This window comes from Pimephales promelas, chromosome 4 (assembly GCF_988280905.1).
Source record: "Pimephales promelas chromosome 4, fPimPro1.hap1.1, whole genome shotgun sequence".
Classification (NCBI taxonomy): Eukaryota; Metazoa; Chordata; class Actinopteri; order Cypriniformes; family Leuciscidae; genus Pimephales; species Pimephales promelas.
In genome coordinates, this window is record NC_142772.1 from 38,586,087 (window position 1) to 38,603,253 (window position 17,167).

At 36.0% G+C, this 17,167-nt stretch overlaps 1 protein-coding gene across 9 annotated transcripts in view; it reads left to right on the forward strand.

Moving 5' to 3' along the window:
- Nucleotides 1–17,167, forward strand: part of tenm1 (teneurin transmembrane protein 1) — a 278,449-nt gene that overhangs the window by 122,022 nt on the left and 139,260 nt on the right. The gene's annotated exons all lie outside the window — the stretch shown is intronic.

The window sequence follows — 17,167 nt, forward strand, 5'->3', positions numbered from 1 at the left end:
CATTATTCACTCAGTTTCCCTTAGAGAGAAACCGCTGCTAACATTAATAGAGTTGGTCGGGAGTTTAAGTGGCCATGCATTTGATTTAATTTTTATGATTATAGCTACCAGATGAAAAGGTGGGGCACAATATTTTGGGTTTCATAGAATTTAAAACTATAAAGAATTTATACTATTCTAGATGTTAGGATTCTTCTAATTTATAGGCTATTCTAGATCTATCTATCTATCTATCTATCTATCTATCTATCTATCTATCTATCTATCTATCTATCTATCTATCTATCTATCTATCTATCTATCTATCTATCTATCTATCTACTTACCTACATCAGGATAATTATTTATTAGTCTTAAAATGATTAACAAATAATTTTAATATTAATTATTTTTAGTTATACTAATAATACTTTGCCTACTGCTTTTCTTTTAAATTGTTCCGTTTGTATCCCTATTCAAGGAAGAATCTTATTTTACCTCCTCAGGAGTCTCTTTTCAATATTTTACTCTTAATTTACTTTTAATTTGTCCTAGTTACATTTTCATAGTACAGAAACCACACTCACACAAATAGTTGGTTTATTTGTATATTTAAACAACACAATAGTTTATTTACTCATCATTGTATGTCTTTTCTTAAAAGAGCACTTAAAACTCACAATATTAAAGGGACTACATTGAAGCACTGTAGCATGAATTACATTACAGATTATCTCCAAAATACATGAGCTTAATTAAAATTTAATTTGACTACTTAATGTATATGGCTCTAGATTTTCTTGCAGAAGGGGTATGCTTATGAGAATGAATATTTGATTTTTTTTTAAAGAATTTTGTTTGGCTGCAGATAGTTGTAAGATTGTTATATTGCCCATCCCTCAACATTACATACTGTACAATCAGGCAAAGTGATTGCTGTTTTAATGTCGGTCAAACGGCAAATTCATTTCTGAATTGAGGGTTCTTTAAGCTAAAGCACCAAATGTAATGCTGATGGTCAAAACTTTGGTTTGTGATGCAAGTCTTTGTCTAGTGAGAGCAACAGGGTACACTAGTCGAGCAAAGAAAGTACCAGCATTTGATGAGAGTTTCCGGAACAGTATTGTCGGTATCCGCATTGGTGAGTAATGCTCACGTTGAACACTGACTAATACAAAATGTGTACATTTTTGTGTGTAATGGTGCTATAATCTGTATATTTTAGCATGAGTTTAATACTTTTTTATATTACAACACAAATCCAAGTATAGGTTAAATCACAGTCTAGCTCTATCGTTAATGTGCCCTCGAGTAAGACACCCCAGGTTGCTCCAGGCACATTATCTCAGCAAGTGGTTAACAGCAAGTTGTGAAAAGCAAGTGCTAAATGGCACGTATGAGCATGCAGTATTTTTGTGCTAGAAAATGGAGTGTGTGTGTGTGTTGACATGTCAGTCTGCCGTACGTGAATTAGCCTGACGTTTTTGTGACTTCTAAAATCTTTTTATTATGCTGAAATATCTCTGAAATGCAAAACCTCACACTTCCTAATTTATCAGAAAATGCCACTAAATTAAATGTAAAATGGCTTATTATTTTCGCGATTTTCTCTCTTAACCTTTTGATTAATATGAGGCTGCCCATATTTAAGGAATTTCTATTACCACCAGGCAGGGATATTAAAGTTTGTCAGTCTGGCACGCTGTCCTCTGAATCGAAGCAAGGCCTTGCGTTTGGTAGCTAATTTCTTCATCTTCGTGGATTGTTGGGATTTGGGAACATAAATCCATTACGTTAGATTATTCGACCTTAATGTAGTGCCATGTTTGACATTAGAGATGTTTGTGTTACTCATATTCACATGTATTTCTAAAAATATATGCTACGGTACACCTTTCTTTTCCCCTCTCCTCTGTCCCTCTTTGTCTCTTTCTCCTTATGATGTCAAGATTTAGCAGGGACAGGAGCTACCCACGCTGGCATTAACCCCCTGCTATGCCTCACCCTCTCTTAACAATAGAGGTAAAGACCCGGAGGGGTTCCTGCCCGCTCTCTCCTACTCTCAGCAAATGCTACAGTGTTGCGTTCAGCTTTCATTAACGTTATACTCACTGGGAGAGAGCGAATACTGAGAGTTCTCAGCTTTCTGACAGGCTCCACCGGCTTGAGAGGCTAATACATCATAGGCATGCAGCTAGTGCAGCCCAGGGGTACTATTGTTCGACATTTAACATTTATTAACCGCCTTTTTTTTTTTTTGTAAAAAATTGTTGCAACAGTAATCAATTGATTTCCAGTTGAAAATTGCAATGCTGGATGTATATTTTAACAAAACCTTTGGATTGAGGTGTGGATATTAGTGGTTGACTGATAAATTGATCAATGTGCAGATGTCCATTCTATGTATGTCTGCATTAGTTTACCATCAACAGTTCTATCTAATAATAGTATATGTATAATACTTGTTAATGCAAAATAATCAGTATCAGACATTTTATAAACTACGCAAACAAATATTTCCAATTTTAGTATTTTAGCAAGCATATGTAAAATAAATGTATTTGCAGCAGTTGTGCTTGAGGTGTTTGCTTTCTTTGAGTTAAATAGACTGATATCTTTTATAACAGCTTTGCATTGGCCACAATTTGCTATAAGATATTGGCATCGGCCATCAAAAAAACCTATGTTGATTGACCACTGAATAGGCTTCGTAAGCTATGCTCATTTAGCATTTAGTTATTAATTTACATTTATTCATTTAGCTGATGCTTTTATCCAAAGCGACTTAAAATTGCTATATATGTCAGAGGTCGCACTCCTCAGGAGCAACTAGGGGTTAAGAGTGTTGCTAAAGGACACATTGGTGTCTCACAGTGGATTCGAACCCGGGTCTCTCACACCAAAGGCATAGTCTTATCCACCGCGCCATCATCACCCCCACCACCAATTTGTTTGCATAGCTGCAACTGTAATTATGGCAGATCAACCATATGAAACCCAAACTCATATAAGGGTTTATCAAACGGTTTGGTGTCACAAGGGGGAATATATTGGACTTCATACAGATTAGCCACCGCTGTCAACTGGCCTCAGCTTTGACATTAGCATGTTAGCACTGCTCCCTCATGTCTGGATTAATACTGTACTGGAAACAGGGGATTAAGCTGCAGTTACCCAACCCAGATCTGCCAGTCACACAGCTGTTAATTATACCAGCACGGTGTCTTTTGCTTAATACTTCAGTGAAGTTTAAAGCGCTGATGAGGAATAACCAGGGGCCCAATCACCAGTGTTTTGTTTTGCTGCATATCTAAATACTTCAAGGTTGTTTGGGCATTATTAAGGTTAGAAAAGACAATGTATTCAGCATAGCGGAGCAAAATTTTTAGTTATAATAATAGGTTGAAACATATTATTACACTAATAGCTCTTTTTAAGAGGAATTCGCTACAGCCGGATGTTTATTTGCTTTTAAATGCATGACAAATGATACATTAGTATTTAATATGGATTCAAAATCTCATGAAATCAATGATAATATTGTAGGTTTAGGGCTTGTCTTTTTTTTTTTTTTTTTGAGTGTACATATATAAAATATAGAAGGTACTGTATAGCTCAACCATTATCCACAAGAAAGTACTATTTACAGTTGCTAGGAAATGCAGCAGCACATTATCTACAGTAGCACTTCCATTAATACAGAAGCATGCTGGGACTCTGAGCTGTGCTCGTGGTTAATTATATTTCTTTCCCCCCATTCTTCTTTTCGTATCCTCTTATCAGACCCCCAGTGTGAATCTCACTCCTTCTTTACTTTCCCTCTCTTCCCCTCTTTACTTTATAAGCCCCCTGACTTTTATGCCATTCAGATAGATTGTAGTCTTTCTAAGGAAGGTGGTACTTTTCACAGTCTTGACCCACCCCCAAACTCACTCCAATTCAATAACGGTGAGCTAAAAGTCTTTTACACATCTCTCCATATTAACCTTATTCTTTCTGTTTCTTCATATACCTCTTCCATAACGGTTTTCTCCCCCCTTTCTTCTCCTTGAGAAGATAAATAAATAATTGCAAAATGAACAAGTTTAAATATTATATAAGTTTAAAGATTCTAGAGAACTGTGATGCAGTGTTTTATCATTCAGTTTTGTAGCTTGGCTTTGTGGTGATTGTTAATCTCAGGGTGTGTGTATATACAGTGCCATGTGAACTGGATTACACACGAGATTCCACATCGTTGCTGTTGTATATGTTCAGTTCGAATGATTATATAGAGAAGATGTGATTAATGTCATTGATGTAATATTTTGTGATATTTACCCATCAGTTCCTTCCTATGCATCACCTTTACCACTCAATGCTTTTTTCAGGTTAATTGACCTCAAGATTGTTTTATGCAGTTGTGCCTGTGTATAGAGCACACCAGATAGGTGACTGCTACAGCATGATAAACATAAAGATTAAGAAAACACAATGTAACCAGTACATCTGTTTTCATATTAAACATATCACTGCATTGTAGGGATGCTTGATATATCTGCACCATATTGGTTTTGAGAGATTTCTGATTAGTTTTTCTGATTTTATAATGTATTGTACCACTATTTTTACATTTGGATTACCTTTGCTGTCAGTTAAGCTAATCTTTGAAAGCATTAGTAATTTAATAACGTTAAAATGTAAATTCTTCAGCAATTTCCAAAATATATATTTTTGTACTTTATGTTGTTTGTGATGTGTACATTCACTTTTATCACTTAAAAGAGTTGATTTTAAATTAGTTTAAATTATTTTATTTATTTAGTCTTTAGCCACAACTTTTTTTAAATTACAGGGCATTTTGCAACTTTTTTTTTTTTCCAGCTGGTGCGACTATATTGTGTTTAATTGGCACTGGTATGACCACCATCACGTTGCCCAACTGATAAGTGCTGCCATTTCTGTTGCGTAGGAAACACCTAACGACAAATGAAATGAAAGCGGAACGAAACTGTGCTACTCATTTGAGTGAGACAGGGATAGCTTCAGGTCGGAGTAATGGGCATGCTGAAAGGTGTATTGCTACAACAGAAACTAACCCCTTACCTTACCCTACACCCTGACAGACAGCTTTCGAGACCAATGATAAAGACCTTTCTCCATGCCCTCCTACCTTTCTCCACGCCCATTACTCCAACCTGCAGATACTAGGGGTGGGAATTGTCAAAAATGTGACGATTCGATAGTATCGCGAATCGCGATATTTGGGCCACAATTCAATATTATTGCGATTCTCAATATATTGCGATACAAGCAAGTATTGCGATTCGATTCTGCAATATATTGCGATTCATGTTCCCCATATTATTAACCTGTTAAAGTGACAGCAGCCTAATACCTGCTGCTCTGTGTCACGATTGTGAATCAATCAATTCAAAGAGAAAATAACTTGCTGCTCTTCTAATGAATAACTTTAATAAGCTTTAATAAGAATTCATTTATAGGCTTATAGTTCGTACAGTGAAGACTATGTAATATTTTACTTTTACTTTTCATTATTAAACTTCTGTACTAATTCTAACTACGTTAAATAAACCTATTGTACCAGAAAAACTTAATTTGTTTAATGCCATATTTTTGTTGTATTACATTTTTCCTATTTGTAATTTGCTTATTTTTTCTTATTTTTGATAACAGAAATAATAGATAAAATAAAAGATTTTTCAAAGATTTTCAAGTCCTTCAAACACCGTTTATATATGTCTTTTTTATATCACACATTTTGCTTTTGAATTTGTATTTAGACATTATGAATTCACTATTGTAAAATGTCAAATAATCAAGAAAGCAATTTTTTGTCAAAGTTTGACATTTTATGTATTGAAGTATAAAGTAAGGAAGTCTCATGAAAAACAAAAACTTTTCTTCAAATTGAGACAGTCAGTCACTTCAGTATGATAGTACTACAGTATAGAAGAACAATGGTACATTTAATAAGAGTAAAATAATAATAATTATTTTTCTATAATTTATTTTTGCATGTTTTTGTTAATATGTCAAATGCTATTATGTTACCCATGATAATATTGTGCTTTCCTAATGGTTTACATTTTGACATTTAAATTAATTTAAAATATAACACAAATGTATTAGATTTTACATTTGAAAATATAATGTCTAATGTCATATTTATATTTTGGAGTTTATAATTAAATCATACTTAAAGCCCTGATCTGCACAACTCTGTATGTTTTTAGATGACGTTGTACTGTAGGTCTTTTTAAGTTAAGGAATTTGGCTTACACTAAGGTGTCATTGTTACAGTGTATTTATTAAGTACTGAGTAATAATAATTAACAACATTATTATAGGGTTAAGGTATGATTCGGATTTGGTTTAGGGTTAGTTGCATGTAATTATGGGTATATTACTGTTATTACTGTGGTAATGTAACATATGTAACAAGGACACTGTAAAATTAAGCATTACTGGAATTTTAAGTAAGCTAATAGAACTGTACAGATATCCCTGACTGACTGTGTGAACATATTGTAGTTCCAGAGACTTTGAGAAGACTGATGTCATTGTAAATGCAGGTAAACTCGAGAAAACGAATCTCAATTTATATATATATATATATATATATATATATATATATATATATATATATATATATTAATGTATTTAAAAATGAACATTACATTTCTTGTTCAATTAAACTAATGCACTATAGGAACTGTCTTGCTCTAAAAATAAGCTCTAGAAGTGTGTGATAAATGGGGTTTCTAAGACGCACTCATTAAGTCTCAGATATGTGTGTTTGAGGAGCATGGACCCTCATCATTCTCATTGTCTTCTTCCAATTTGTGCATAATGTAGATTGAAATAAGATTGAGAATGTAGAACATGTCTCAGCGATGACCAGATTGACCGAGCAGCTGCACTCAGCTGAATGATTATATTCATGTTTTTAGATTTTTCACTCCTAGATATTTGAAATGCATGAAAAAATCACAACACATTTTGTTTTACGTGATGGAAAGCAAATATTCTCTGTCTACGCTGCGCTATCCTCCAGCACAAACATATTATGTGTGAACGATATTTAGCATATGCCACAGCAGACTGTAAAAATGCCTTTTTTTTATTGGTTTAACCTTCTGTGCGTTTTAACCTTACTGTGTGAATTTATTGCGTTTTGTATTGCAAACTCTTTTTGATAGTAGGTAAATTGGAAACAGTAATGTATCTCTCTATCTACCGCTGTTAAATTACACATTTCAAAAGAACTAAAATGCATAATATGTTGGAGGGGGGAAGGGGTGAAGGGGGGAATGGGACTCTATAGGTCATGCCACACACTTCCATCCATTTTAAAAAGGTTATGCTGCCTTTCAACACAATAGGTGAAAAAGACGCATTGTCCAGCTCGAGTACCCGTAACAGTGCCCAGCAAACATGGCCGTACAGCTTGATTTGATGACACATCTTACATTGCAGGTTTAGAGTAATTAACATACTGATGAGACATTTTGGAATATATTCTTATTCTAATCAGCAAACTCATTTGCAAAGTAAGAAACATCTTACAGCAGGGTGCCGGGGTTGGTTACTTGTCATTTAGCAGATGCTTTTATCCAAAGCAATGTACAGTACACTAATTTCAGGAGCGACCTGGGATCAGGCACTATCTTGCTCAAGGGCACCACATTGACGATGGGTCTCAGTAACTTTCCACAGTAGCTGTCCTTTGCTGAGATATGAACCTGCAACCTACATACAGTAACCCGTCCTGGGGTGCGTCTCCCGAAAGCATCGTTAGCCAACTATGGTCGCAAATTTCGTCGTTATCAGCATAGTTCAATGAGTCGGTGTTTCCCGAAACAATCGTTCCAATGATTCCAGCATCGCAAACTCAAAGTTGTGTGGTTTGAACGACAGCTATAGTATCACATTTGGACGTAATAATAAATCCTTATCTTGAGCAAAATAAGCAAGCTGACCTTCAGTACAACAAGTGCCTTTTATTTAGAATACATACAAATGTAATTTACGTCTTTTAGTTTTTCAAAATATTTAAAGTACCAATTTTGAAGAGTACGAATGTGCGAACATGCTCTACTATGTAAGAACGATATTGAGTCTGGTAATCAGTGTTGTAGTCGAGACCACCTCACTCGAGTCCGAGTCGACACCGAGACCAGAGAGAGTCGAGTCTGAGTCAAGACCGAGTCGAGTCCGAGACCAGAGACGGTCGAGTCCGAGTCGAGACCGAGACCAGTGAGGGTTGATTACCTAATTTACTTTTATTTACTTAGAGAAATCCTTTTTTTTACTGAATTTACTTAGAGTTTAAAAAATATGATCAGTTTAGGGTAAAAAGGCCACATAGTAGGTGGTGTAAAAAGTAATTTTATTACAATTTGTCATGCGCAGTTGCGCACTAGAAAATCACCAATCACTGGACGTGTCAATCAATTTAAAGAAATATTTTATTAACATACATTAATAATCATAAAAAATATTTTGAATTGAACTCGAGTGGACTCGGGAATAATTCCGAGTCCTAAAAAAAAAAAAAATGTTCGAGTACGAGTCAATTCCGAGTCCAAATGGACACGAGTCCATGACAAGACCAAGACCATTAAAATATGGTCTCGAGACGAGTCCGAGTCTCGAGTACTACAACACTGCTGGTAATAAAGCAAAATAACTGAAAATAATTAGAAATGGTCCTCAGTCAGATGACATGTCTGTAATTTATTAATTGGATCTCAAACAATTTCATTAAAAGTAGTTATTACTCCACCACGTGCGAAACCAATGTGGTTGAACAATGGGTTTTTTTGGGAAACAGTCGTGATTAGCTAGTTGATTTGTCCAAAGATGCATCGTACTATGGTAGTGAAGCAGCGAACTACATAGTTGTATGGGAAACACAACCCTGGTTGTCCAGGACAGTGGAGAGGTGACAGGAACTGGGTGGATTGAAGTTGGGATTAACACAGACTGGATTAAACCCTTCAGGTGATCTCTCTGGCAATCAGTCCAGATTGTTAACAGCTATACCTGTGTCTTCAGCACGGGATCTGTGAACCCTTGGGGGTCCTTGTTGGTACTACAAGGGGTCTGCCAATTATTGTTTTGTCTCAATAAATTCTTAATTTAAAAAAAATTAAACATTTCCAAATCTTGTATTACTTCATACATTCTTGTTTTGACCATACAATGAGAGTCGATGTGGTCCTTTGTTGTTTTGCACTGTGCTGACTTTCATTGTATGCACAAGAATATATTTCCTGTTCCAAAGAAAGGCAAGCCTGTAGATTTGGAAATACATGAGGGTGATTAATATTAATAAACGATGACAGAATTTCGAACTACCCCTTTTAAGCTTAATTTAAGAAACTGAATGTGTTTCACTCTGGTGCTCATAATAAAACGTTAAATTAAAATGTTATCTACTCATAATCATTATACTGGCCTCACACACATCATGTAAACATGTTAATATGGTACCATGCGCTTTTGAAATATGGATTAGTGTGCACACCTACAGTAGGTGATATTGCATTATTTTATCACTGTGATGATAAAGTCCTAAAACCCTTGATAATTCTCTTGCAAAGCATTTGCAGTACCAACCATTTCTTAAAGGAAGCTCTCTGGCTTCATTGATGAAGCCCTTCGAGTGATTAATCAAGCACATGGGCATGAGTTTTGTCACAACACAGTCCTCCAATCTGAAGTTCTTGAGCCATGCTGTAATTTAAGTATGATTGGATTTTAGTGCTTTGAGATGATTGGGCGTTCGGGAAAGAGTTTGTTATCAGTGAGACAGCCTTTAAAACGGGCCTTGTCAGGCTCTCGTCTGTGCCACTGCAGGTGCTTTGTTAACCTGTAATAAGGGCACTTCAACGGTTCACCTCTAGACCGGACTCCAGCCGGCCACCTGTTGTGGAATGATTAGGGATAATTGTAAGTGTAAGTGTGTGTTTAAAGAAGCCTTAAGTCTGTAAAGCCCCCACCTAATCACCTGTAACTGCTTAGCCAAAGATCTATGACTGATTTGGGTGTGAGATTTAAAGCCCTGTAGAGCTGATCTGATTCCACTGCTGTACTGTTTCCCTCCAATGCTTCTGACATGGATTCTGATAAGAAAGCATAGCCATATGTAGACCTGAAATAAAGTCTTATGGACCAAAAGAAATATTTTGTTTCACTTCTTGTTTCCTCGAGCTAAGGTCAGTTTTTCCAATGCTCTTACAAATATATATTTGTATTCCACCTCACTAATTTGCATACTATTGCATGCTTAATGCAAAGCCTGTATTTGAGCTCATATCCACTGGATTTCACTGCAGTTGATATATGACCTCACAAAAAATGACACCCTCAGTTTCTTTGACAATGACATTGGTAGCCATGCCACAACGATCAAGCTGAGAAAATGCAAACAGCTGAATAATTTAACAAGTCATCTCAACACACCGAATCAAAGGGGTTTCCAGTGAAAAGTGTTTTTCATCTGGAGGAAAGAACACATGAAAAATTAGGATTTTTGAAAGAGAAAATATAAAACATCTCGCTGAATCATTGTTCACTTGTTATTGTCAGGGACCTCATAAAGCTGTCCATTTAATTTTATATTATTTAATAGATATAAATTTTCTCATTCTGTTGCATAATTAATGAAGCAGGGCTCTTTTTGTCTTCATCCAGCATGATTATTTTGGAGAAATGTGGCAGTGTTGAAATATCACGTCGTCAAATTGTATTAGCCTATGAATTTTTATCAGAGCCACCGTTTGCATGCTTGACATTAAGTGTTTTTGTTGTTGTAGAGATTATTACAGATGTGTGCCGGGAATGAAAAGAAGCACGTCCAGGGTCATGGTGGAAATGCTTCTGAGAGGTGTTTATTTAGCATTAAGAGGCCGATCAGACTGGAGAGGTTTTGGAGTAGCCGATGGGTCAGTTTCTGTCGTGCTAGAGTGCACTGATAGTGCTCTACGGGAGCTCCTTGTGTGTCTGTGCACTTATCGGGAGTTCTCCAGGAGATGGGGGTTGAGGAGGCGGAACATGAATTCGGAGTGTCTTGGAGAGACTGTCTATTTGGTTGCTTCAGCATAAGCCTCATCTGTTATGGAAAAGAGGTAGAGAGCAGCATTACTTGTCATTTTGTGTAGCAGCCTGGCGAGCACGAATTGACTCCAGCTATGCCACGTCTCCTGTCTGCAGCTGAGTGTTGTGGTTCTGTCCAAGGTGCTAATTGTGGTTCTGTCCAAGGTGCTGGATTGGTGCACAGGAGACCTGAGGAGACTCATTCAGGACATCTGACCTGAGTAAGTGTAAGCAGCTCTTGCAACTGATGAAACAATTAGACATGAACCATAACAGTTATTAATTGATTTTTGAATGTACACTACAGTTCAAAGTTTGGGGTCAAATTTTTTTTATTTAATATATATATATATATATATATATATATATATATATATATATACAGTATATTTTTCTTTTTTTCTTCGAAAGGGTACATTAAATTGCGTTTTTGCTCACCCTCAAAAAGTGACAATTTTAACACGCAACAGGACATTTCTGAATGGTAGTTGAATAATTTATGCAGCTGATGTTGAGTTAACTATCTTCTAGTCATTGATTAGCATATTCTGTCATGATAATCTATAAATCGCGTTCCCGGGGGAGGGGTTTATGTAAATTCCAGAGTTGTTGATGTTACTAACCCGGTGTAGTCTCTACCAGCTATTTGTTGTGCACTGTAAAAAACAATTTGTTCAGTTTACTTAATTTTATTATGGAAACTCGTTGCCTTAATTTTATTAAGTAAGTATAACTTAATTACTTCAAGTTACATTTACTTAATCCATTTAAGTTTTGTCAACTTAATTCTGTCTGTGATCTGAGGAAGTGTACTCCCAGAGTGCATTGCGGCATGAAGAAATGAATTAATTGAAGAAATTATTGGACATTAAGTAAAGTTAACAAAAAAAATCTTAGTAAGAACAATATTAGATTTTACAGTGAGTCCTTACAAAATGATTTCTTTAAAATGATCAAATGACACTGAAGAATGGAGTAATGGTTTGCCATCACAGGAATAAATTACTTTTAACAATTGAAACGTTTTTTTCACGTTTGTATTTACAATACAAGGTTTCACAATAATACTGTTTTGCTGTGTTTCTGATCAAATAAGTACAGCCTTGGTGAGCATTAGAGAGATAAGATCCTTTTAAAAACATTTTACTTATCCTGAATTGTATCAGTACTGTTGGATATTGAATGTTTTGCTTGATATTGTATATTTAATTCTACTTGATCATTTCCCATATTTTTTAAATATTTTTTATTACATCTGCTGCCATCTACCCCACAGTCTTATTCTTTAAAAAACTTTAATAAATTGACAACACTGTTAAATAATCTTTAGCAAATCCTAAAAGGAATATCCATTTTACGTAACGATGCCTAAATTCACTAGTAGCATTTTAAAATGATTGGTTTTAGTGTTATTTTTAATTTTAGACAAAATGGTACATACTTTTAATATCAGACATTTAGTAGCTTATATGTTTGAATCTGTTTGAAATTTGAATTAATATAGTGCATCCCTACAAATAATGAGTTGACAAATAAAAACGTTTTTCTTATTTAACATGGGAGAATTCTAAAGAGAGAGAGAACAAATTCAGTCTCACAACGAGAGAGCTTTTTAGGCTGACATGAGCTTTTTATACAAATTAAACTGTCTACAGCATTTAGTTCTGAATGCGTTTCATGATATTATTTTACATTGAGATATTTTTCCATAGTGTCCAAGGGGATAAAAACAGCAATGGAAATTATATTTCTCCAAAATTACTCCGAGCAAAATTGCATCATGAACTCTCTCCAGCTTATGAAATTATTGATGTATTTATTCCAAAGCTCGTGAGATCAAGCAGAGAGGACGATACTGTAAGTTAGATCTGAAATTCGATCTTAATTGAATTGGGTCATTATGGGAAATTCAGCTGCATTATGCTACATGCACAAAGAAGTTACTTGCAAACGTGAAACAGTATGAGTTGGTGTCCATTGCTTATAAATGTTTAGAAGGTTAAAAACTCTTAAACTTGAACTGCCCTCATTCAAAGGCCTCCAGCATCTCAGCAACACATGAATGGCTGAATTTATGAAAGCATTTACTGCCAGACTTCTAGAGCGAAATGTCTAAGTCTGTGATTTGCAGAGGTTGTAGATGCTTTCCAGTCCATCATACTTGTAGAAGCACACGTGAAGGAAAAAAAAAAGTGCCATTTGCTGCAGGCGGTGGTAAATGCAGCTTGTATTCAAACATTTGAAAACGTCCAAGGTGTCAAATAGGAGCATTTCCAAAGATGATTTACGCATTAGAAATCTGAGGTCCCTCATCTTCCTGCCTCTGTCAGTGTCGTTTGTCGCAGGGTCTTTTAGATCAATGCAGAACTGTGAAACTCAACAAAGACAAATTATGGAAAGGGATCTCATTTGCGATATGCCGCGAGGAGGGGAACTTCATTTATGAGCGGAATTAATAAACGCATTTGGAATTTGAATCGGAACGTCCCCACGGGCTCTGGATTCTAAACATTCCATTAGTTTGCAGGAATGCTGTTGCGTTCAGATAAACGGACTCAGCTGCAGCCGAGTTTATTTATTCCTGTCCACCAGCTCGTAGAGATACCGCGCTCAGAGGAGGTGCTATGGTTGCGACATTAGTATGCAGGTACAGCACGATCGGGCTGACGATTAGCTTTGCGGGTGCTGATCTGCACCGGTTTGGTGGCGAATGGAGGTTCGGTCCCAGGTGATTGTGATCCATGAACTGGAGAGTCACTGAGATCACAGTGTTGCTCTATTACCATCGAGCCCTTGAGCAGGAGACCGATCTGCAGAATACTCCAGAGGCACTGTCCCTGCAATTAGTGTACTGTCACTTTGGATAAAAAACCTCTAGTTAATGATCCAGGTAGATGGTCTGGCATGAGCAATGTAACTGGCTCGTAACTGAGAATCCGGCTCTGGGTGAGGAGCTGGGGAATAGCTTAGATGCATGATTGAACAAAACAACGGTGCAAGCTACTTCGCTTCTCAGTTAAAACCGCGCGAGGTGCTTTGGGAGGGTTTGCTGTATTGGATTGTTTCATCCTCAGTGAACCTGTAGGCGGTATGCTCTTCCTGTGTTCTGCGTTCTCCACTAAAAACGTAATTTTGTACGTTTGCATTCTCGTGTCAATGTCGTTTGTACATTTGGTGGTTGGAATTGTTTGTGTAGGTATATACGCAACCCCCTACTGTTTTTTCTCATCTTAACCAATCTCCTGAGAATAACTTGATCGCTTCCCTCTCCCGTCTTTCGCTCTCTCTCTCTCTCTCTATCTTTCTGAAATGCTAATTTATTCTCTCACCCGTTCTTTCGTTCTGTCAGAGTGGGTGCGTAGGAGGGAGAAATGGCTTCTCGGGGAGAGGAGATAAACGCTGGTCTGAGATCAGTAAAATGGAGACATCTGGTAATGAGAGTGACTTTCATACGCCGTAGAGACCTTGCTATGTGTTGCTTTTTTTCTGATTGATTGAAAGTTTTACTAAAGCATCACTCCACAGTAGTTTGTTTTCTTTTACCTGGTTTAAAAAAAATACTACTTTGTGCCAGACTGTGTTTTTGGGTTTTTCGAATGGTAACGGTTTTGGGGCGGGGTTTCATCAGGGCGATTGATTGAGTATTTCAGAGCGCAGAGCAGGAGTTCATAGCTGAATAAATGCCAGACTGAAAGAGGCTGTCCCAGTCTGTCCCCAAGCATAACGGTCACCTCAGATTTCTCATCTCATGAAGGAAACTCAAGTTTGAAGGATGGTTTTCCTGAGAAATATCTGAAGCAGAGAAAAGAGAGGGAGATGTGATGTATATATCAGCCCGTCCTTTAATTAGTCAGCAAAGACAAAGACATTATTGCTTCACTCCTCTGTTCTAGTCTTGGTGAGAGTCGATTCAAAACAAGTAATGAAAGAACTATTGAGAAAGACATAAAAATGCATTGGCACAGAAATGGCAAGAACAGATGATTGGAGAGAAAGAGAGAGTGTCATAGGGAGAGAGAGAAAGCTTTTCAGGTTGACCGTGACAAGGTGAGAGATAATGATAGAATCCAAACCCTAGAGAGATGTGTGTGTGTGTGTGTGGGGTGTTGGGGCTGATATTCATCATCACGGGTCAGGTGTGTGACTTTAGTCGCTCTATTGTCTTGAAGGCTCCCAGCGAAAACAGGTATGAAAGAAAGTTTTAGGGTAAAACACAGGGCCACAGGTCAATCTTTCTCAACACACATACAGATTCTGACCGTTTTCCAGCGCTCGAGGGTTGTTATGGTTGTCGATTATGGCCATGTCTTGTGCTCACTCAAGCGAGGGAGAGGAACTTAGTGCACAGAGACATTGAAACCAGAGGAAGAGAAGGATTTGGCACTGGGTCAAAACTCAAAACTGTTTAAAACAAGCATGTCTGTTTAAAAAAACTATTTAATCTGATCTCGGGTATTTTACCTTTTAGTAACAATTGTATTTTAGGCTCCATGTTATTTATGTATTTTAATTAGGCCTGGGCAATATATACATTTTTTGGAACCTGTGATACTTTTTTCAGGATTCATTGATGAATAAATAGTTAGAAAGAACAGCATTTATTCAAAATAGAAATCGTTTCCAACAATATATTTACTATCACTTTCATATCCTTGCTGAATAAAAGTATTCTTTCAAAAAAAGAAAAAGAAACACTGATCTCAAACTGTTGAACGGTAGTGTATATCGTTATAGAAGATTCCTGTTTTAAATAAATACTGTGCTTTTTCTTTTATTATTCATCAAAGAATCCTGAAAAAAATAAAGTAGCACATTTGTTTCCAACACTGATAATAAATCAGCATATTGTATTTCTGAAGTATCATGTGACACCTGAAGAGTAATGGCTGATAAATTTTAGCTTTGCATCAGAAATAAATTCTATTTTTGACGTATATACAGTATAAAAAAAACAAAACAACAACATTATTTTAAATTGTTGATCAAATAAATGCAGGCTTGATGAGCATAAGAGACTATGTTTCCAAACTTTTGACCGTACCAACTTTCACAGATGCCGTTATCTTTGTCTTAGTTACACTTTCATGGTCTTTTAGTTTGTATTCCTTAGTATTGTCATTTGTTTAATTTCCTACCACTAATGAGTTGTCATGGAGATTCATTGAATCATCACAGGTGTTTGCCATTAATTGCCCTCATTTGCCTTGTAGTAGCAGTCTTTTCAGTTCTCATTTGTCTGGTCACATCAATGCATAGCGGTTGTGCTTGTTGGCCTTCCTTGTTTGGATAGTGTGGAATTGTAAAGCCTTTTGACCCTAAACCTTATCTTCCTGTGATTTATACAACCCAGTTGTGACACCAGCATCATAAATATCTCAATGATTAATGTGCTTCTTATTCAATGACCATTTAAATTCCTATTGGCAACGTCAGACTTTTTTTTATTTTTATTTTTTTCACACCCAGTCCTGTCACAACTCGATGTTAATGAGTGTAAGAGCATCAGGATGTATATATTTTATCAACATCTTTGATTTAAACATCTCTTGCAAAAATGAAAGACAAATTTATGTATGTGAATCAGTGCTTTTGAGCTCTCTGTATGAATGAATCTGCATCTGATGTCTGTGTGTCACACTTAAAGGGATAGTTCACCCAAACATGAAAATTGTGTTATCATTTACTCACCCTTGACTCTGCCTTCCTCAGTAGGAAAGGAAAATATGGTTCAAGTCAATGGTGCCCCACATCTGTTTGGTTACAACATGTTTTCCATGTTGGAACAAACATGATGACAGAATTTAAACTTTTAAGTAAACTATAGCTTTAAAATGGTTTAGTAAAACAATTTTTAATAATAAAATTGTAACAATTTTTATTGTATTTTATTTTATTTTATTTTATATTATTTTATTTTATTTAATTCTTGCATTTTCTTGCAAGCCTTTTATATTATCTACATTAAATTGAGTCGTCTCTTCACAGGCGTTGCATCTGAAGTCTCCGTACATTATTAAAATAACTATTTTTGAAATGAACAATTAACTAATTGTATATATTATATAACATATTTACATTTCGTCCA